The sequence below is a fragment of the Syngnathoides biaculeatus genome, chromosome 14 (genome assembly GCF_019802595.1).
Source record: "Syngnathoides biaculeatus isolate LvHL_M chromosome 14, ASM1980259v1, whole genome shotgun sequence".
Lineage (NCBI taxonomy): Eukaryota > Metazoa > Chordata > Actinopteri > Syngnathiformes > Syngnathidae > Syngnathoides > Syngnathoides biaculeatus.
The window spans coordinates 13,392,433-13,416,416 of NC_084653.1; the positions used below are offsets into that span (position 1 = coordinate 13,392,433).

A 23,984-nucleotide genomic window follows, 5' to 3' on the forward strand; every position below is an offset into this window, starting at 1 on the left:
TTTAAGCTTTCCTGATTTTTTTGGGACATGGCTAAAATAGCACCCAGAGACGATCTTTTCTTTGAATAGTCTACTGGCGTTGCTGCATTACAGTGGCTCATTTCAGCTGTCAGTACACATGTAACATGGGAGGATGGAGAACATTGGAGAGTGAGGAAAACATTTACTAAGGTCTGACTCAAGAGATATTCTGTGTACCATGACTTTGGGGTTTATAGCGCTTTCTCGTCGCTGCGTGGAAAAGTTCCACGACGACCCGGTGAGATAAGAGCGCCCTAAGGATTGAAGCAGATATATTTTCTACAATCTCTACCTGTAAACAAGAAACACTGCTTCTGAATATTCTTTCCATAATCTGTTATTTTCACTCTCTCTTTTGCTTATCTTGCAATGTAAAAAAAAGAGTTAACTTGTGATGGATGGTAACTCACAGAACAGAACTTGATTGCAGAAGATTTGACAAGAGCATTTTTAATGCAGTGGAACACTATAAGGAAATGTCGCTAAAAGTGCAAATAAAGCGGTGTCACCGACCACCCAGGTAAAATGATACGTTATTCAATCATCTCTCTGGCAAACCGCTTTGCTCTGCTTTGGACAAGAATTTTTCTCAAAATTCAATGCCTTCACATTTTTGTGACACACTGTAGTTTTTTAAGCAGGATAGCATCAACTTCAATGTTAGCACACTGGTAGAAGTGGGTTGAATTGAATCTTCCACAGGCTGAGAAAAGTTCTGCACTGAAAACTGAAGCAAGGAAAAGCCTCTTGCACGGCAAGTACAGATGATTTACTGTAACTCCAAATGTGCTAATGATTTTACCCGGCAGCTACTCTGCCCAGTGGAATCCAAACCCAGGATGTAAAGAACAGCTTTTCTATGCTGAGAAAATACAGTCCTGCATGGAAAGACTGTTTAAATCATAGAACCAGCCAGCAAGCACAGTAATCTACTTTCTGGTGGCAAAGTTGCACCCTTATCATTGCTACAATTAACATGGAGAATGACCAACCACAAGATAGTATGTAACTCCTGATGAATACTACTGTATGTCAGCATTTGCACTGTGAATGTAACAGCAGATGTGGCAAATCACAGTAGTGACAACGGGTTTTCAGTACTGAGTTGCCTGGGTTTGACTTTAGTAGACGTGCACTGATGTCTCTGTCTGCAGTCTTACAGCAATCACAGCAGTCGTAACTACAAGATGAAAACATCTTTTGGCATCCTTTCTCCCCTCGGGGGACAATGAGTGTCGCTGGCCTGCCAGGCTAATCAGGAACAGAGAAACCCATTTTCTGCAGGCCCCTGCCACAACACAGGAGACACAAAGGTGTCCTGTGTTTTTAAAGGGCTTCTAAACAAAGATGAATGCCAGACACAGGAAGCGGAAGGGTTGCAATGACACCTCTGCATGCCCTCTGACATGGAGAAAAACCTGTGAACGTGTTTTAGCCAAGCATAGGACCTGCCGTCACCCTGACGTCCATACTCTCACACTCTAGAGCAGGCAAATGAAATGCAGAGGTACCTTGAGATACGAGATTATTTCACTCTGTGACCACGCTCATAATAAAAACACTCCCGTCCAATCATCTTTCCCCAAGTGAATAGAAATGTACCTATAATCCATTAGACCCCCCCCAAAAATGTAACTTATTTTTTAATAAGAAAAAAACAACACTGTACAATATTACATACAGTAATAACACATTGAATGCAAAAATGTAAATGGACCATCATAATTCAGTGGGCATTGTGCTGCTCCTTCTTATATGTGTTAGTAAAATACAGACATAAAAAATACACAAAGCCTCTCAAAACAATGACGCAAGTTCCAATATTAGTTGTTTTTTTTTGTTTTGTTTTTTTTTTCATCTCAGGGTTATAAACTGCAACACCAGTGCTAGATATTTTACCCTGTCTATGGCATTTTTCATTGTGTGTTAAATGGGCTGACTTCCATACGGCAAAGTTGTGTGGTTTAGTTGAATAAACAATATGTAATTCTCATTCGGTAGGGTTCAGTTGTACAGCAATCATCGGCCGAGTGACAGATCATATCTTGAATTACCTGTAAGTTAGTTCCCTTGTAAGTCAAGGGACCACTTTACAGTTTGTGAAAAAACAGACTTTTAAAATTACATTTGATATCACTTTACTGGCGAAACATTGACAAGGCACACAAAATGTCTGAACGCTTCTTTATTCTCACGCTGACAGCGACTGCACTGACATCACTGCGGCAAGCCCCCATCCAGTTTGCATTTATACTCAAGCGCAAACCACGTGCTTGGTTTTAAAAATGTACTGCAGTTCTCCTCCACGTCAGGGGTGTCGGTACCGCTGGTATTGTGGTGTTGGCTGGGACACCGAAGGGAGGAGTTTCCTCAGCATTTTTTGTCATTTGCGGTATCTGTTTTTACTTTTCTTTCCATAGCAAGGAAGAAAGCACCAACAATAGCGACCATCGAACAGTGTCTGCTAGAACAAATGGACCTATACTACCAGATGATATGTTCAATTATCCTGCAAAATTGATCAAGAAGGTGGCGGCGTAGGTGGGATGTGAAACCAGGAGGAACGGTGAGTATGTCATCACACCATGTGACTAAAATGGACCAATCACGAGAGATGGCATTTGATGTGCAGAAACATTTTTCATCATGTGATTGTCAAATGACAAAGATGAACCAGGCGGGGCAATGCGTCAGTCACGTAACGCAAAGTGGGCATTGTCGGCCATGCGAGCGTTGGAGTATAAAGAGGCCTTTAAAGATGCCTTCAGGTGGTACTGAAATAACATTTCACGGCAATGTTTGTTAAAATCTCACAGCGGTGAGTTCACTTAAGTTGAAATGTGTTTTCAGTCATGTCGCATGCAAAAGAGATCAACACAAAGTTGTAATTTGGGTGGATGGCTCTGAAAACAAGGGGTGCCACATAAAAGCAGATCATCCAAAAGTTGGGGAGCAGGCTGCAGTATGTTATGGTGACAGCACTGCCATCTGACCGATACTATACGCAGAGAGACACAAGGACGGAAACTCACCAGAGCTATTTTGGTTAGTTTCCTAAACCGTGTTCAAGTCCAGGCCTTCAATTTTAAGCTCTTCTGTGGTGCGGGAAATCAACCCTTTCTAATTACACACTGCACAAGACCAAGCAAAAATGATTATAGTGCCATGGATGCTCATTACTCCTCATCAAAGTAAATGACCAGAGCCCACTAGGACAAGCACAGCCCATAAGAAAACGTCAAATATTTTAGAAGACACACTTAAAAATTAAGATTATAAAAGAATTAAAATCTCCCACAATCGTGGGTCAATACTAGTCCATGCTCAAGCTAATGTTCTGACTTATAACTTAATGGGGTCCGCTGTTTAATTTAAAAAATGTGATTATAAATATATTGTGAATTTTTTATGTTCAGTGATAATCTGGAAGATGAGAAGTTGCCACAAAGGACTTGATTTAATAATCATCAAATCTAGGTCATTGGATGATGATGAAGGGATACGGTTGGCTCACAGTTCTGAGATCCGGGGTTGAAATCCTGGCGCCGCCTGTGTGGAGTTTGCACATTTTCCCCGTGCCTGCATGGGTTTTCTCCAAGCACTCCAGTTTCCTCCCACATCCCCAAAACATGCGTTAATTGGAGAGTCTAAATTGCCTCAGGGTGTGATTGTGAGTGCAACTGTTGCCTGTCTCCATAAGGCCTTTGATTGGCTGGTTAACCCATTCAGGGTGTACCCCACCTCCTGCCCGAAGATAGTTGGGATAGGCTCCACCACTCCTGCAACGCTTGTGAGGATGAGCAGCTCAGAAAATGGATGGAAGGGTAATGTTAGCTCATGAGCACCTCACAAGGTCTTCAAAATACTGTTACTGACAAAAGGGACAGAGGCAATCATTTGAAGACATTAGCACACATACACATTTTTTAAAATACTTCTTATGTTGTGAATTATGGATAATCAACTGTGGAGGCTATTCAAGAGATGGTATAGGAATGGTCCTGGCAGGACAAGGAGTAACCGTAATATTTTTTCATATTTTTATATTGTCAACGACTGGCCTAGCAGATTTTCCATTCCATGCCATCTCTGTGAACTGAGTTGTACAGCCAAGATTGTCATCAGATCCCAAATATTTCAAACACATTCCTGTTTTTTCTACATCATTGTCCTGTAATGATACTTTAACGTCCCTGGAAAGTTAATATTTTTTTCCACTGTTAAAGTTGGAGTCTATTTTACCTCTTAAGACTTTCCATACCATCTCTGGATTCTTGGTAAGGTACAGGTAAAGTATTGAGAAAAAATGTTGTTGTTTTTTTACACTGTTAAAGTAGGAGTCAATTTTACCTCTTAAGACTTTCCATACCATGGATTCTTGGTAATGTATTGACATAATTGGTTTTTCTGTTCATGATTTCGATTTGCAGATCTTCAGAAAGTCCACAAGCTATAAATGTTGTTCTTTCTTTGCAGTCAAATCTTGTGTCAAACGCCAACGTTAGCCTGCTGTTAAAATTAATGATTCATTGAAATGTGGCTTTTGATGCGAAAGCAGCATTCAGGAGAGGCCTTGTAATTTCAGAGTAACGACAGGCCAAGGATCTTTACATTGCCACCATACTACATAGTCAAGAGTGGTGTTCTTCAAATAAATGCGTGACAGCCACAAGACTGAGAGGAACATCTGCAATCTCTGATCCCTGACACAACTCTGCATTAAGACCCAACATTCATCTTAAACTGATAGAACCACAAGGGTTTTGGGTTACTTTTAAACTGCTGTCAACCACCACAGTATTTATCTACATCAACATATGCCAGCAAAAACATTGCTTAAGGCCTTGAGTAAACTGTGTCCGGAGGCAATAATGGACCATCACACAGTGGAAACATTTGCTGTGGTCAAAGGTCTTTTTTAAGGGGGAAATGGACACTGACCAAAGACACAAAAGAACCAACCAGCAAGTCCAGAATCTGGATTCTATCTTGGTTTGGGGTTGTGTTAATGCCCTTGGCAAAAGTAAATTGCACTTCTGTGATGGCATGATGTATGCCAAAAAGTACATGATGAGAGGAACACACACTGCTTGCAAAACCACTGTTTGTACACATTACAGAGGTGAAGAGGCTTTCTGGTGCCATTTTCTTATGCTTATTTTGTTAGGATTAAAAGTCATATTCCACAGAGTTCATACAATTCTGATATGTGATTAAAATTTCAGGAGGAATATGTCTACAAATTTCATGCACACATCATATCACATATGACATATGAGCTCAGTTCAGTAAACATCAAAGGGTTTACACTTGAAGCAAAGAATGTTTACAACCACTGTTTTAAAACACACGTTGCATTTTTTGTCTCAATGTCTGAAGTCAAATCAGATTAAACCTCTCCTGTTTTGGATAATTCAGGATCACCAAAACGATTTAATTTTGTTAAATGCCATAATAATGAGAGAGAATTTCTTAGAGAATCTTATTTTCTTTGCGTACACAAAAAGTAGCATGTCAAAACATGAGGAACACCTGGGGATGTATTTAAGGCCACACCTGAAACACTCTGCTTCTTATTTTGACTTAATGGCATTTGAAATCAAAATAAATCTGCCAGGAAATCAGAGAAAGAATCGTGGAGCAGTTGTAACTGGTGTGCTTCATAAAATTGACAACAACATGAAGAAAGAACATTGCATGGAGATACTAGGAAACCATCTTGATGCATCAACCAGGAAGCAAAAACCTGGGCACAAATGGGTCTTGCAAATGGACAATGACCATAAACATACTGCCAAAACAGTTAAAAAGTGGCTTCAGGATAACAACGTCAATGTCGGAGAGTGGCCATCGCAAAGCCCAGATCTGAATACCATTGACAATTTTTGGGTAGATTGGTAAAGCGCGTGCAAGCAAGGCAACCAACAAACTTGACTTCGTTACACCAGTTTTGTCAGCATCAATGGGACAGGATCCCATCAATGTACAGTCAGAAGCTTATATATCATTACCCAAAACGTTTGATGCATGTCATGCACTTCAAAGGAAATGCCACTCAAAACTAAGGAAATGTATGTGAATTTTTGACCTCCAAGAAAATAATAGTACAGAAAAACAAATTCTCTCTCTCATTTGTGTTGCATTTAACAAAATAAAGTAATTTTGGTGATACTGACTGACCTGAAACAGGAGAGGTGGCTCATCTTGGCGCCAGGCCGGGCCACTTTACGGCGTTGTTGTCGCTCCCAGCTGAGTGCGCCATCGTCGGCAACGGATGAACAACGCCGCCAATTGGCTCGTTGCGGTCAGGCTGCGGTGGCTTGTCGCACCCGGGCCATGGTGTTGTTGTCACTCACGGCTGAGTACGCTACATACTATCATACTGTCAGTGAGTCTGTTGTTGAAAGTGATCCGCATATCATCTAAATATGGCTTGAAACAATAGGGTAATACTACCCCAGTCACTTCATACGATTGTGAGATGTTCACTTCTTCGAAAAGAGCTTCCGTGTCAGAAGGGGCGTCGGAAAAATCCAAAAATCTCTGTTGTTCCTCTCCCATAGCAGGTGCTAGTACGTGTTTTCAATGGCGAATGTCCCAGTGTGACGTCTACTGATGACATAGCAGGCAATATGGCTACCACTTCAATGTTGAGTGAGACTTCCGCAACTTTGGCCATGGATAACATACTCTTCGCTCATATTTATTTCTTCGTATAGACGTTGAAGTGAATAATGTTATATGTATTTTTCAATACAATATCTATTTTAGAATGTTTATAGGCATGTCACTGGGGCTTTAAGGTGATTTGAATACGTTTCAGAAAGAACCTTTAATTTTTGTCCACATTGTCAATGGTGTTTTTTTTATTTTACACTATGTGTGTGTTTGTGTCATAAATCTATATACACTTTTCTACAATTTATATCATGGCATGTCACTTTCATCAGCTATGAATTAAATGCTACTGAACTATCCAGTACCTTTCAAAAAACAATTAATTTATGATGGTGGTCCCAGAAATAGGAGAACACAACAGTGTTTTTAGCTTTAGCTTGTTAGAAACGGGAACTGTCTTGGGTTTTAAAATGCTCGTCTTAGATATATGGCAGTGGTTTTTCTCTCTTTTTTAAGGACCAATATTGCTCCTAAGCTAATGTTCTATAGGAATGACACAGATGACAGTAGACTGCTTCAGATCAAAACAACAACATTGAGTGGCTCTCTTCCACAGCTCTGAAGTGGCCTGTGCTCAGGAATGCCTTCCCTCCTGGCCCCAGGGGAGGATGAGGAGGTGGTGTGTTGGGAGAGGTCTCGAGGAGAAGGCATAGATGAGGAGAAGGGGGAGGAGGGTTCCACTGTAACATTTCACATATCTTTCTCATAAAATACCACTCTAAATGGCCATGGGCCTTGTACTTTAAAGGGACAGAAGTTGGATGATGCCATAGCAATCCAGTTGAATGACCAATACTAATATGAGAACTGATCCAAATGTTCTCATTTTTAATTATGGAAGCTGAGAATGCAGCTGCTATATTTACAGTATGAGATTGGGTTTTTGTTATTATTCCATTCCAGAAAGTCAGAGTAAAGCTTAGTTCTACCTAATCTATAGCAATATTTATCAGAGGAAATAATGTGAAGCCAATTAATATGTTCCAGACACATAAAATCATAAGCAAATTCCCTTTGAAGACTCGATGGCATACACAGTGGGGAAAGTGAAGGGACTCATTGCCTTAGCAAAGTGTTTCTTGTCATCTTTATCCACTGTTCTTAATTATTAACCTGTAAAGTATTTTGGAAAACCTTTTAAAAGAGCACGACAAAAAAAATATTATTTTTATTATTATTATAACTAGGAACATTGGTCATTTTGTGCAAAAAGGCCTCAACTAAAGGCATTAACAAATCCTTCGGTCTGCTTGGCAACACTCCATACAGTATACTGGGGCAAAATATTATAAAACGAGCAAAAGAAAAGCATATCCATCTGATAAGAGTTTAAACACACTTTTTGGCCCTTTACTGGCTTATATAGCAGTCACACAAACTTTGTCGCGCTTGCATATTCAGTGTACTATAGCTGTTAAATAAGCCAATGTAGTCCAAGAAGGTGTGGTGAAAACCTGTTACTATATTGAATGCCTCATATTTTGACGGTCTAGCTTTTGACCAAATGTTTTGCACAGTATGAAAAGTTGTGCACTAAAAGATATACTGCAATAAATAATAATAAATAAATAATAGATCCTTTCCTAAGATAGACTTTAGCTCACCAGCAACCCTAATCAGGATAAGTGCTATAGAAAATGGTTGGATGGATGGATGGATACTACACAAAAAGGGGGAGGATACACACTTTGACAATAGTGATGCAATATATTATAACCCAACAATTATGTCATGTCCACATTATTCTGTGTGAGGTCCAATCTATTTCTGGAAGTATGCTTTGTCTGGCACGTGGTTTAGTCCAACACCAAGAATGATTGGATGCAGGAGGCCCAAGAGTTTGCTCAACTCCAAAAAGAACATGCTATATGGTTACACACACCAAGAAACCAACATGATTGGTATCACCATCATCAGAAGGTCCTGAAATCTGTCAATGAGTCATTCCAAGCTTGTTAAGATTGTCAGACATGCCTGGGTCAGCGTGTGTTTAGGTGAAAATGAATTGGTTAAAATAAGAACATTTTGTTTCTTTGCATTTTCTAAAATGTTTATTCAAAAACATATTTGGAACAACCTTCATCCACATTTGTTAATTAAGACTGAGGGGTAATGTGACTCTGCCAAACATTATGCCTATACAGTCTATTTAAATGTTGCTAGCATAGAACTTAAAGTTGCAAAAACACTGTGTTCTGCCATGACTGTTTTTTTTTCCAAGTCAGACTTGTGCCAGTCAATGGTTTCTCTCTCATGAAATCCAGACGTACAACTAATTAACTCATGTTGTCAGAATCAGAATCACCTTTATGGGCCAAATGTGTAAAAACACACAAGGAATTTTTTCTCCGGCAGTCGGGGTGCTTCTCTGGTGCAACATACAGAACAAAGAACAACAAAACAACAAGGACAAAGAGCAAGAGACATTTCTATTTACAAGAACTATTCCTTATAAGAGTCGTGCAAGATGTAAAATCTTCATTTAGAACAGGTACGGCATAAGTTCCACATTGTGTAAAAAGTAACTTTATCTGTTCGAGGTTCCTGTTACAGACCAGTGCAATGACAGCAATGACAGTTGTGTAAAGGGAGTAGGTTAAAGTGACAAATCGTGTGATAGTCTACAAAATATATTACTAATACTAATATTGATTGGACCAGCAGGATGAGAATGAGTGTCCCAACAATGGCACAAGACAAAAAAAATTGTACATTTCCTGATCAAGAATTTAATGACTAATTGCCAGAGGGAAAAAACTGTTCAAATGCCTTAGTTTGGAATCAACAGAGGCACTTGTAATTCTGATTCTGAAGGTTCATGTTGCCATTGTGATGCAGTGTTAAAGCACCTTTTCATTTCCATTACCACAATTCATGAGGCAAAGCTCCTTCTTCAAGCCAGGTGAGGTCATAAGAAAGCCACTTACTGCTAGGCAATAGCTGCTTCAGGAACCTTGAATGGACATATCTATAAAGCTGTCCTCCCCAAGAAACAAATCCCATAAAGACAAACAGATCACAGTGAATCAGTGAATACTGCAGCCTAGCACCCTTCAGAAACAGAGCTCATGGGGAATTTGTGTCATTTAGTGTCAGTTGTAACTTGCTTGATCACCAAACAAGATAATTTGAATTTAATCAAAGCAATAGCACAGTTATGTGTGGCTACCTTAAAGTTTAGATGACTCTTAAAGCTGGCAGTAGACAAACCTTACCCAAAATTCTTGACACACTGAAATAAAACAATTAACTACTAAATTAAGTAGATTTAAAAATTTAGAGTGAGAGGACTTGATCCAAATTCCTCTTTGTAATAGACACTAACCTCTCTCCCTTTGAGGCTCGGCACAAAAGCAACTGGGGTCATGAGTTCAACCTGTCTCAAATCCTCCTGAGCCATGCATAGCAAGACATTCATCTGCAGACACGCTTACAAAAAAGGCTCTATGCTCAGATATGTAGAAAGTAGGATAGAAAGAGGGGAAAACCCCTCCTTGTACTAAACCTGAACAGAGGTCTCCACAGACACTCTCAAACATTGGTGTCTATCTTTGAAAAATGAATTACAAAACGGCCAGAAATCTTAACCAACAAAAGGATATGCATGGCTGTATTGCCACATCGTAGCCATGTTCATAAACATTCAATTCTTCAATTCTTAGAGAGACAATCTTGATGTAAGAAAGAAATTACCCGAAGATCAAACAGAAGGAATGTGTCTGCCAAAGCAGTTCATGGTGTAACTAGAAAAGCTTGTGGCCTGGTGATCCCTCAAGTCAATGAACTGCCATGATGGTCAGTATCCCCTTTTTAGTACACCTTAAAACGCCAAGATACTGATAAAAGTCGTGACTTCTCTTTGATGTAAGAAAACTTTCATCATGACCACGGATGGGTGTCAACGGGGTATTATTATGAGTGGGGATTCTGAGTCGCACTGTGTCGTAGATGACATAACCCCTTGCTTCAAATGAGACCCTTGTATTTGTTTGGGCTTCTTGTCCTTTGCTACATTCCCACCAGGTCACGGGGTCAAAGAGAACCAAAGACAGAGTGTGTTAAGAGCCAAATTTGGCTATTGGAAGAGTAGCTGGTACATAGTAAGCCTGTTTAAATCATGAAGGCTTTTCCCCAAATTCTTCCCTGCCAGAAACCATGGGGCAACAGGAGGTATGCCAGATCTGAACACAAGGGAGTGCATTAAACTATCAACTGGAAATATTTCAAATGAAACTCTCTGACGCATCCATTTACCACAAATGCATTTTTAGCTATGTAGATTCCCTTAGTTGGAAACCACCATTGTAGACCAAACTCAAATATAAAATCTAGAATTATACTGTGAAAACAAACAAATGATATTGCTGATATTATAAATGTATAATACATTAATTTTGACCGTATACTCCTCTTGCCTGAGGTACATACTCCTGCATTGCTGGTTCCTGCTTACTGTGTAACTATATCATTTTATCTTTCGAACCTTATTAATTGAACTGCTCATTTCTGTTAGTGACCGGCACGTTTTTTCATAGTTGATTACTCTCCATTGCAACAGAGTCCCAGACAAGTTCTAGTATTTTGTACCACCTAAGCGCTTATTGGACATATCGCAATGGCTAAGGAATTGATGACTGGTAGCAAACGGGCTGTTATTTATATTGCCAGTCCTGTCAATTATTTTTAAAAAAATTCCCTCTTTTTTTTTTTAAACAAACAAAACACAGGTCAACCGGTATCCCGGAATGGATTATGATTGACCTTAAAAAGTTCCAGTTTAAATACAGTATGCTGAGCTGCTTTAAAATAAATGTACAAAACAGCTAATTTTCACATTTTAAGACGTGACATTAAAAAAGGCCTAAATGTTTGTTGCAAGAGTGTCAACGCAAACAGAAAACAGGGAGACTGGTCTGCGAGGATCACTGCCTTCCCCGAGAGCCCTTATTTTGCTTTTCAAAAAGAGAGACAGGGCGTGTCTCATGTGGATACACCTGAGGTTTGTTGGCGTGTTCATGTATGTGTGTTTATGTATGTGTGCATAACCAAAAGATGTGGTTTGAGCTACGCCCTGCTAAATCATTGCCTCCTGGCTGTGCAGGACTTTGCTAGACATGTAGTCCGCTGTGGACTCAATGGTCCCCTTTGTAGAATCCCTCGCATTCATTTCTCTGCCATATTAAACTGGAGATGAAAATCTAGAGAAACATTACCAAGAACAAAAATAGCAAACATGAGTCCAAGACCACATTTCAGGAAAAAAAAAGGTAGAAAGGAATTTAACACTTAAGTCAATAAAACTCCATGTTGGGGTATTTACGAGCAATACGGGTTGGACAATCGTCTTGCTGCAAAAATGATTAGTCTGGACCTTCATGACTTCTCACCTCACATTGTGTGATATCACTTTCTCTCATGTGATTCCAAAAAACTATTACCAATAGGAAAAGGTAAACAAATGAGAGTATTGCCACAAGTTTACGGAGACTGTGGCTATCCCACAGACTGAATGCTGAGACAGTTGATGAACTTTTGGACAATTTCACCTCGAAAATCTCAAATGCCATGAATGTTGTCGCTCTTGCACAAACTAAGACCATCCTGAGGCGACCAAGAACACCGTGGAGGAACACATTAATGGTCAAGAGCTTTAAATCAAAGTGTAGGAAACCAGAATGTCAGAGAAAAACTTAACTCCAAATTGAAAAAAATCCCCTCTACAGACAGTGTCTTTGGAATTTTAATCAAGAGTTAGTCAGGGCTAGACAGCAACACTTTTCTGAAATCATCAGTAGGAACCTCAACAATTCTCGCACTCTACTGTGGTTGACAAGCTCACAACCCCCCCAATGCAGTTTGCCCGTTTTTTTTTCTTTTGTGAAGAAATACAATAAATCAGGTCAAATGTCACTCAAAATGATAAAATGATTCTACATCTGAAGTCACCCAGACTATTACCTTGTCAGAATTTGGTACAGTTGACCAAAAAACTGTAGAGAAAACGGTCCAGCAATTGAAACCATAAAACTGTCTCAACTCAATACCATCTGCCTTTTCAAAACTATTGTGAAGTCAATGCTATCTGATATGAAGCAAATAATCAATTGCTAACTTGAGTCTGGTGAGTTTCCAATAGCTCTTAAAGTAAACCTCTTCTAAAACGCAGAGCATTGGACGATTCCATCTTAGTAACCTAGAGATCCATCTCAAATCTCCCTTTCATAGCCAAGATTGCCGAGAAAGTCATTTTTAATCAATTCAGCAATTACCTGAATTTAATTTGACTTTTTGACAAGTTTTAATCAGGTTTCCGAACATATCACAGCACAGAATCTTCTCTTATCAAAGAGCTAAATGATATAAGGTTGAATAGTGACTCAGGAAAGGTGTCAGTTTTGGTCTTGTTGGATCTCAGTCCAGGTTTTGATATGGTAGATAATAATATACTGCTGAATAGGTTGGAAACATTGGTAGAACTAAATGGAATGGTCCTGAATGGTTTAGGTCCTATTTGGAGGAAAGGAGCTACTTTGTAACCATTGGAAGTGCTCAATCTCAACCTTTGGGATCCCTCTAGGGTCATTTCTTGGACTCCTCCTGTTCAGCCTGCATGTGCTACCCTGGGGTCATTTTTTTTTCAAAATTTTAATTTTGACTATCACAGCTATGCAAATGACAGTTATATTTAGCAGTGTCTCCAGATGACTATAGTTCAACTGAGGCATTGTGCCACTGTCTAAACCAGATAACTGGATGAGCCAAAATTTTCTTCAACTAATCCACAACAAAACAGACAATTGTTTTCGGCAATAAAGAAAAGACAATTGCTGTTCATAAATACCTAGACTCACTATCTTTAAAAACCAAAGATCAAGTCCAAAACCTTGGTATTGTGATGGATTCCAGCCAGACTTTCAACAGTGATATCAAATGAATCACAAAAATTGCCTTTACCATCTGAAGAACAGATTTAGAGTGAAGTATGTGTCAAGCAGACCAGGAAAAGTTCATCCATGGTTTTATCTGAAATAGACGTGACTACTGGTCTTCTGACTGGACTTCTCAAAAAAAGCATTAAACAGCTGCAGTTCATTCAGAATGCTGCAGCTCTGGTTCTGTCCGGAACAAAGAGGTCAGATCATATAACTACAATTCTAATGTTCTTACACTTGTTTCCAGTCAGCTTTAGAATACATTTTAAAGTCCTGCAACTGGCCTACAAATAGTGTAGGTCCTGAATACATGAAAAAAAAAATGCTTACGGAATACAAACCCAGTAGAGCTCTGAGATCGACAGACTCAGGTCAAATAGTGGAGTGCAGAGTCCAAGGTAAACATGGTGAAGCAGCATTTAGCTATTATGCTGCACACAAATGGAATAAGTTGACAACAGAGATGACACCAGCCCCAAGTGGGAATGTTTTTTTTTTGTCATTTTTATTATTTTTCTCTAGTTTTAAACATCTTAGTTCTTTGTTTTCAAATAATTTTAATGGTATAAATCAGATTGAGTTACCTTGTGTATGAAATGCAGTATATGAATACATTTGCTTTGTTATGGTTGGCTGGATCCCATCCCCTATCTTATCTGTCATCACTTTGAAGAGTTCATGTTATATTATAGCTGCCTCAGGGGGAAGGCGAATAACGAAAATGAATAAGGACAATTAATTCTTCCTCTTCTGATGGGACTATATCATGTCTCATCAAACAATTACATAAGGAAAACACAACACCTTTCCCTACCTAGAGGACAACACTAGTTTCCAAATAAAAGAAACTTTCAGCTGCCGAGAAGATCATTTTGAGGGAGTTTTTCAAGATTCCTTTCAGAAACCACAGGACAAGAAGGGAGTGTGTCTCAAAATGGCTGTGGTAGGTATGGCTTGAGGAGAGGCTACCACCCAGCTGTTCGTGGAGAAGGATCATGCCCACGAGGGCAGTCCGACACTGGAAGCAGGCTTTGTTTGGAGCTATGTTTCTTTTTTCAGTCATACCAAGTCTATACAAGCGATGTAGCATTTGCGGAACCTACCCAGAGCTTGGGCTATATTTGGAACTCTGCACAAGCAGCAGTGAGGACTGAAACTGCTCAAAAAGCCTTATGGATGAATGGTAAATCGCTTATTTTTATTTTATAAACATAACATACCCATTAACTCATTAGCAAGTGAAATAAAGGCATTTGACAGATTCTGTGTCCAATTGTAGGGAGATTATAGGATGAATAAATCATTTTTAGTTAGCTAGCTAAGTGTGTGTGTGAGTGTGTGTTTCTTTCGGCTTGTCCCTTTCAGGGTCACCACAGCATGTCATCTCAGATCAACGCATATATATGTTTGGCACAATTTTTAACGCCAGATGCGATTCCTGACGCACCCCTTCTAAGGGAGTGGAGGCCCCAGTGGGATACGAACCTACAACCCCTGGTTTACCAAACCAGTGCTTTAACCACTGAGCTACAGGGCCTCTCTAGCTAGCTATGTGTACGCCCCGAAATTACATCTTCCCTTTGTATAGTCAGCTGGTGCACCTGCTTTAGAGCGCTTTATTGTTGGCCGTGAGTGTGCACGTTATGCGGAAAACGGTAGAAGTGGAAGGAGGGTGGGGGAAAAAAAGTCCAACTTGACAACGAGTGTATAGACTGGGGCGTCAGGCTGGTGTGGCCACTTTAGAGCACCTCGTTGTCACAGCGTGAGAAAGCCTTATGATAACCCAGTAGGATATAATCTAGTCCCCGGAAGCTCTAAACTAGGGGTCTCAAACTGGTGGCCTGCAAAAGACCAGCGAGAAAATATTTTGTGCCCCCCACCTTGATTTAAAGGTTTAATGTTAGTCCGGCCCTTGAGTTTTATATGAATGGCACTTTAAAAGTGTAATGTGTGGAGCTGAAGAACCTACAAATCACAGTGGGGTTTATGGCTCTCAGGGGCATGACATCGACCAGGCTTGATGAAAGCAGAGAAACATTTTTCAATGAGTAAAAGTTACACCAGTGTTTGCAAGGGGACTTTTATTAGTAATTTTGCACACAACTTGTTTACGCCAGCGTCTTTATCTTATTTTGTGTAAAAAAATTAAAAAGACGAGTGAGGAGTGGATTTTTTTGTACATACCTAATTTAAACCCCGCATGTGCATGTGTGCCGAGGCTGCAGCTCAGTCTCGGACAGAGTCTGCTTCCAACAGCCCCAAGGTACATTGAATTTGAGACCCCTGCTCTAAACAGATAGATAGAAATACATATTTTCATAGCTTAATCGTGCAGTTAGGTGTAAGCATTAAACATTTTTTATTTTGAACTCTACTTTTTTTTTTAATCATTCAAATTTTGCAGGGTTGTTCACAACCCTTCTCTGTGATGTTGGAGAATCCCTGAATTTTCTACAGTCCTCTTTATATGGCAATTGTATTAAGTAGATGAAAGCTCCCAAGGCAGTTCATGCCATAGCAGAGGTCTGAGTGGATGCGTGCCAACTTCCCATAGTAGACTTCATGTTGGTCTACTTTTGACAGCTAATCTACTGTGTCAAAATACCACTAATTAGCAATCAATAACCCTCAATTATTATGCCTATCTGTGATACATTGGTTTTAAAGTCTTGAGTCAGTAGTTTATTACCACCGTGTAGGACATTGTGGTATTTCTAATTTATTCAGAACTGTGTCAATGCCCTACAAACTAAACCTTATCCAAATTAAAGTCCTGCTTGGTAACCAAATTAGTGGAGTCAAACTTTTGCAACAAGTCACTGTTGCATGTCAAAACACCTGAGAAACTCACAGAACTGTTGAGACAGCACAAGGACCAGTCACAGCTGAAGCAACACATTGCTGTGCTTAATGGCCCTTCTTACTTGGTCTCACACACACATACATTCAAGGGATTTGTGTTGGCATACACACATTATACATATTCCCTTCATCTTTCACCTTTTTTCGGAACTCCAGATGAGGTTGTTCCAAATCAGCCACTGGCCCATTAAAAATGACATTACAAGACATAAAAAGTCAGTAAAAGCAGCGAACTAATTTCACATTCTTGTCTCGCTCTGCTTATCCTCAGTTGGCCCTCATTAAAGCATTTCTTGCTTAAACACAAAAGTCACCCCCTGCCGTCGAAGACCATGGGATGATGAAAGCAAGCCGGCCCCATCTGCAATTTGTGCTGCATGTGAGAACAGAAAAATTACAGAGAAGAAAGATTTCTCGTGCCCAAATACCTGTCATCAAAGTGGCATTTAAATTGTCCATTACAGTTGTTGACTAATGTGATTATGTCACTGTAAGTGTGCAAAGCAGTTAAAATTACACTGATGGTACTCTGAAACTGCAGTAGGGAGAAAGGCCAAAACTTCTCCTTCCTAATAACTGCGACCCCTCACACAGGTGCATCTGTAGCTTCTGTCTCCAGCCTACAAAATGAACTGAGAGGCCTCATGACAACTGCTGTATGTGTACGAGGTATAAAACCTAAAACTCTATGGTCTCAAAAGGATGCATGCCAATGTGGGATAAACACTGATCCACACAACAGAGAGAACTGTTGATGTCTGAAGCAATTAAGTCCTTGAATGCAAAGCTCAAAGAGGAGGTCACTTTAATGCATTACCACTCTGTTGTGCATGGCCCAGACATTGGGTAAAGAGTTTGTGGGCATGCAGGACCATGGGACAACTCCAGGAACCATGGGATTACAGGGTTTACTACAGGTTGATTTCCCAGGAACAGCATGCTCTCCAGTCAGAAAAAGAGAACGAGAGGGAGCGAGAGGGCATGAGTCAGGAAGTCACAAGTGTGTTAATGTCTAGGAACAATAGTAGAACCTCATAGGACATGTCTTACTATGACAACAAAAAATATATATACAGTGTTACTTCATCTAACGTGAGGGTAAGTTTCCAAATAATACATGCGTTACGTGAAATCCTCGTAGTAGAAGTTGAGTTTTTTGTTTTTTCCCATTCATTATATGTTTTTATAAACAGACATGCCCCCTTCGATTAGGTTCAACAACTGAAATCGCAACGCTTTGTGCAGGTGCAGTGGAATACCGCGTGGCCAACTGGCTGACTCCAGTACCTAGAGCAGGTGATCGTGACGGCCCCTGTACCCTGCTGTCGGACGAGCACACCCGAGCTCAGTGCATGCCAAGTGTCCTGTACAGTATAGAATGCGGTTCAAATTGCCTAATTTACATAACTGTTCAATGCTACCAGTGTGGCACTTTTGTGCTGAAGAGGAAGAAGCATACACAAGTGTTGAGAAAGAGGAGGAGGATGCACTAACACTTGATCGCTTGACAACCATGGCCAATGAACTTCAGTGAACTGCACTAAGCTTGGGTGAGCTCATCCGACAACGGAGTTCGGAGGCAGCCACGGAACCACAAGCACCACAATGCACATTCATATGCTGTAGAAAATAGCCTGCTACAGTGTGAAAAAATGACACACCCACAAAAACAATCTGTGTAATAGCGAGGCCGCCTAAGGTGAATGAGGGAACACTTCATACACATACATACAACACACACGTCATAGTTGTGAGGCATCATAGACGTCACATCGGCAATCATTGATGATGTCACACTATATAAGGATAAGTCAGGTGACACAAAGTAAGGATGGGTAATAGAGGACCCACAACTCAATTTGCCACGACAGTGAAAGTTTGTCATCGAATGCAGCCCTATGGAGGCACAAACCAGTGCAATCTGTAGGCCGGTCCCAAGCCCGGATAAATGCAGAGGGTTGCGTCAGGAAGTGCGTCCGGCGTAAAAACTGTGCCAAACAAATATGAGCGTTCATCTAAATAATCCCATACCGGATCGGTCGTGGCCGGGTTAACAACGCCCAAAGAAGAGGAGGAACCCGGATCCGTCGTCAAAAGAAAAAGAGGAATGCACAGAGCCTACAACTGAGTGTTGGGACTTTGAATTTTGGAACTGTGACAGGAAAAGCTCAGGAGTTGGTTGACATGATGATTAGGAGAAAGGTTGATATACTGTGCATCCAAGAGAGCAGGTGGAAAGGTAGTAAGGCTAGAAGTTTAGGAGCAGGGTTTAAATTATTCTACCATGGAGTAGATGGGAAGAGAAATGGTGTAGGGGTTGTTTTAAAGGAAGAGCTGGCTAAGAATATCTTGGAGGTGAAAAGAGTATCAGATCGAGTGATGAGACTAAAATTTGAAATTGAGGGTGTAATGTATAATGTGGTTAGTGGCTATGCCCCACAGGTGACCTAGAGTTGAAGAGAAATTCTGGAAGGAACTAGATGAAGTAGTTCTGACCATCCCAGACAGTGAGAGAGTTGTGAATTGTGCAGATTGTAATGGACATATTGGTAAAGGAAACAGGGGCGATGAAGAAGTGATGGGAAAGTACGGCATAAAGGAAAGGAACTTTGAGGGACAGATGGTGGTGGACTTTGCAAAAAGGATGGAGATGGCTGTAGAGAACACGTATTTCTAGAAGAGGGAGGAACATATAGTGACCTACAAGAGGGGAGCTATAAGCACGCAGGTGGATTTTATTTTGTGCAGACGATGCAATCTGAAGGAGATTACTGACTGTAAAGTAGTGGTGGGGAGAGTGTAGCTCGACACCATAGGTTGGTGGTGTGTTGGATGACTCTGGTGGTGGGTAGGAAGATTAAGAAGACAAAGGTAGAGCAGAGAACCATGTGGTGGAAGCTGAGAAAGGAAGAATGTTGCGCGGCCTTTCGGAAAGAGGTGAGACAGGCTCTCGATGGACAGCAGAAGCTCCTGGAAGACTGGACTACGATAGCCAAGGTAATCAGAGAGACAGGCAGTAGAGTACTTGGTGTGTCTTCTGGTAGGAAAGGGGAGAAGGAGACTTGGTGGTAGAACCCCAAAATACAGGGAGTCATACAAGGAAAGAGATTACTGAAGAAGAAGTGGGACACCGAGAGGACTCAGGAGAAGCGAAAGGAGTACATCGAGATGCGACGGAGGGAAAAGGTAGAGGTGGCAAAGGCTAAACAAGAGGCATATGAAGACATGTACACCAGGTTGGACACGAGAGAAGGAGAAAAGAATCTCTACAGGTTGGCCAGACAGAGGGATAGAGATGGGAAGGATGTGCAGCTGGTAAGGGTGATTAAGGATAGAGATGGAAATGTGTTGATTGGTGCCAGTAGTGTGCTAAATAGATGGAAAGAATACTTTGAGAAGTTGATGAATGAAGAAAATGAGAGAGAAGGAAGAGTTGAAGAGGCAAGTGTGAAGGACCAGGAAGTGGCAATGATTAGTAAGGGGGAAGTCAGACAGGCTCTACAAAGGATGAAAAATGGAAAGGCAGTTGGTCCTGATGACATACCGGTGGATGTATGGAAGCAATTTGGAGAGATGGCTGTTGGCCGATGGCTTTTGACCAACTTATTCAACAGAATACCAGTGAGTGAAAAGATGTCTGAAGAATGGAGGGAAAGTGTTCTAGTTCCCATTTTTAAGAACAAAGACGATGTTCAGAGCTGTGGGAATTATAGAGGAATAAAGTTGATGAGCCACACAATTAAGTTATGGGAAAGAGTAGTGGAGGCTAGAGTCAGGACAGAAGTTAGTATCGGCGAGCAACAGTATGGTTTCATGCCTAGAAAGAGTACCACATATGCATTCTTCGCCTTGAGGATACTAGTGGAAAAGTACAGAGAAGGTCAGAAGGAGCTACATTGTGTCTTTGTGGATCTAGAGAAAGCCTATGACAGAGTACCAAGAGAGGAACTGTGGTACTGCATGCGTAGGTCTGGTGTGGCAGAGAAGTATGTTAAAATAGTACAGGACATGTATGATGGCAGCAGAACAATGGTGAAGTGTGCCTTAGATGTGACAGAAGAATTTAAGGTGGAGGTGGGACTGCATCAGGGATCAGCTCTGAGCCCCTTCCTGTTTGCAGTGGTAATGGATAGGCTGACAGATTATGTTAGACTGAAATCCCCTTGGACCATGATGTTCGCAGATGATATTGTGATATGCAGTGAAAGCAGGGAGCATGCAGAGGAACAATTAGAAAGATGGAGACATGCACTGGAAAGGAGAGGAATGAAGATTAGCCGAAATAAAACAAAATATATGTGCGTGAATGAGAAAGGTGGAGGGGGAAGTGTGAGGCTACAGGGAGAAGAGATAGCGAGGGTGGAGGACTTCAAATATTTAGGGTCAACAATCCAGAGCAATGGTGAGTGTGGTAAGGAAGTGAAGAAACGGGTCCAAGCAGGTTGGAACGGCTGGTGGAAGGTGTCTGGTGTTCTATGTGACAGAAGAGTCTCCGCTAGGATGAAGGGTAAAGTTTATAAAACAGTGGTGAGGCCGGCCATGATGTATGGATTACAGACGGTGGCACTGGAGAGACAACAGGAAGCAGAACTGGAGGTAGCAGAAATGAAGATGTTGAGGTTCTCGCTCGGAGTGACCAGGTTGGATAGGATTAGAAATGAGCTCATTAGAGGGACAGCCAAAGCTGGATGTTTTGGAGACAAGATTCGAGAGAGCAGACTTCGATGGTTTGGACATGTTCAGAGACAAGAGAGTGAGTATATTGGTGGAAGGGTGCTGAGGATGGAGCTGCCATGCAAAAGAGCGAGAGGAAGACCAAAGAGAAGGTTTATGAATGTGGTGAGGGAAGACATGAGTGCAGTTGGGGTTAGAGGGGACGATGCAGGAGATAGGCTAAGATGGAAAAAGATGACACGCTGTGGAGACCCCTAACGGGACAAGCCGAAAAGAAGAAGTGAAAGTTTGTCAGCGATGTCTGTAGGGTCCCAATCTACATTTCTGATGATCTTGGCAAAGCGCTTTCCTATTTTCCAAATTCTCGGGACAGTATTTTCAGATCACCAAGAACTAGGATTCAATGACATTGTAGTGCAGTCTAAAAACAATTAAAACTAGGAAGAAACGCATAGCTTTGAAGACATACATCAATGACAGATAAATACTTCCTGTACTTTGAAAAGCCATGGTGCATTCAATACTGTTCCACTCAAATCCTGTAAGTGGTGCTGTAGAACATATCAAAGTGGCTTCCATCTCCTCCCAAAAAGGGGCGATGAACAAAATTTCTGGTGAAATCTGAAGTCTTACAATGGTAAGATGGAAAATTTCTGGATCATCAACAACATATAAAGGGGTTTTCCACGGCCTCAGCCTCACTCACGCTTCCGCATGTGGCACTTTTCCACTGCACAGTGGCTCAGCTCTACTTTACTCAACTTATCTCAGTTTGGGCCAGTCAGTTTTCCACTTGAAACTACAAAAAGCAAGCTGCATTTTATTATCACAAATGAAACAACAACAATAATGAAATTCAATGAGGGCCTCCAATATTTACTTCTGGGCATTTGGCTCTTGGCCATGGGAAAAGGACTTGGCCTCGATGCACAAAATCTCCCGTATTGAGGAAGAGGTGATCAGCCATTTTACATTTTTACTTAGTTTATTATTTTTTAAATACTGATTGTCCATTTGCGACATCTCAGCAGCCAAGTATTCAGTGTGGGGGCGTAATTAATGCAGAGATTTTTTTTCATGCAATGTTCGTGGTAATATTAATACAAAGTGGGGAAGGAAGGACAGATGTTTTTAAAAAACTCGCAAACAAATGGTAGCTGCAAACTAATTTTATTGATATCGATATGGTCAAATTGAAATAGCATTTGACACAAATGTGGAAAACACCAATCATCATGTGGTGTTCAGCGATGCATTTCCGAAGGCATTGATGTAAGTTGGCTTCCACTCTGTCACACATTGCTCTGTTGATTTGGGTGACTTCCACATGAATGGCTTCCTTCAACCCGTCCCGTGTAGTGGGTCTACATGTATACACGCGTGCCTTGAGGCGTCCCCACAAAAATAATCATGCATGGACAAATTTAGGAGACCAAGGGCCAGAGTGTCAGCAAAACATGAAATGAGGTGGTCACTGAAAAGAGGACAAAGAACGCCCATTGATGCTTTGGCTTTGGGCCATTGGCCCATCCTGCTGAAACCACACACGTCAGATAGGTATTTGTCTTTACAGGCACAAAGAAGTCATTTTCCATCTCAATGTCACGCCCGTGGGTCACAGTAACAGAGACCAAACGAGACCAACAACCACAGAACAAATCAACAGAGCCATCTTGGACAGAGTGGTGGCCCATTTCCATCAACGGAGGAAGTCTTATCAGGGGTGTCAAAGTCATTTTTGCTGCGAGCCACATTGTAGTTATGGTTTCCCTCAGAGAGTTATGAATTAAACAAAGTGATGGATAACTAGTAAAAAAAAAAATACTCAACCTCGATTCAATTTATTTTAAAATGCAAGATAGTAATAAAAAATGTTTGAAATACATACTCAACTCATGTGTGAAAATGCAATATTTCATGTGTAAAACTTTCCATCACCTGCCAAACCCTAATTAGAGTTGAGGACCTTGTCCTTATCAGAGACAGCTAATTTTTGTAATGCATTTAATTTTTAGTTCCTGGATCACGCTCTTTAACTAGTGTCTTTGTCCTTTTAAAGTCATGGAATGCTAATTTCAAAGGATAAGGTGACATGGCATCAGAATCAGAATCAATTTCAATGGCCAAGTGTGTAAAAACACACAAGAGATTTTACTCCGACACTCTTTGCTGCCCTGATGCGACATTCAGAACAAAGAACAACAAAGTAACAAGAACAAGAAACATTTGGTTATAGGAACTATTTCTTACAAGAGTCACAGATGCAAAGATCCGATTCAGGTGGAGTAAATTATTGTAATTTATTCATTGTTGTCCATTTGTGTCCTGAGTATCCTAAAATGTTGCAATGAGACAGCAATGTCGAATCTACTCGACCAATGAGCGGAGAGCAGTGCTCACCAAAACAACAGCGCCATTCTGGGATTAATCTTAACACTGATCCCAGGCTAACCAGGTATTTGACCCGGTAGTACCTGCATTTTCTGGTACAGTTAAATCACACTGTGAAAATGTGTTTTTTATGTAAATTTTAACATTAAGTTATAATGGTTATTAAATGAGATTCCAGCTATAAAATTCAAACACGCCTATTTCCAGGCCCAGTATTCTTGCAGACGAATTTATCCTCATACACGTTTCCATCAAAGGCAACAGGCCCCGGCAAACCAGCATCCCGCTTCCATCATGGCACACCATAAAAAAGTACTTAGAAGGGAATCTAAAGAGAAATTTAGTGAGGGAGGAGATCGAGAAGAGGAGGAATCTAGGAAAAGAGACCAAATTAGCTAGCTGTGTTTTTGTGGTATTGGCAATGTG

General features: G+C 40.8%; 1 protein-coding gene across 6 annotated transcripts in view; it reads right to left on the reverse strand.

The window, feature by feature from the left end:
* Window positions 1-23,984, reverse strand: part of tanc1b (tetratricopeptide repeat, ankyrin repeat and coiled-coil containing 1b) — a 129,012-nt gene that overhangs the window by 82,807 nt on the left and 22,221 nt on the right. The window lies entirely within an intron of this gene.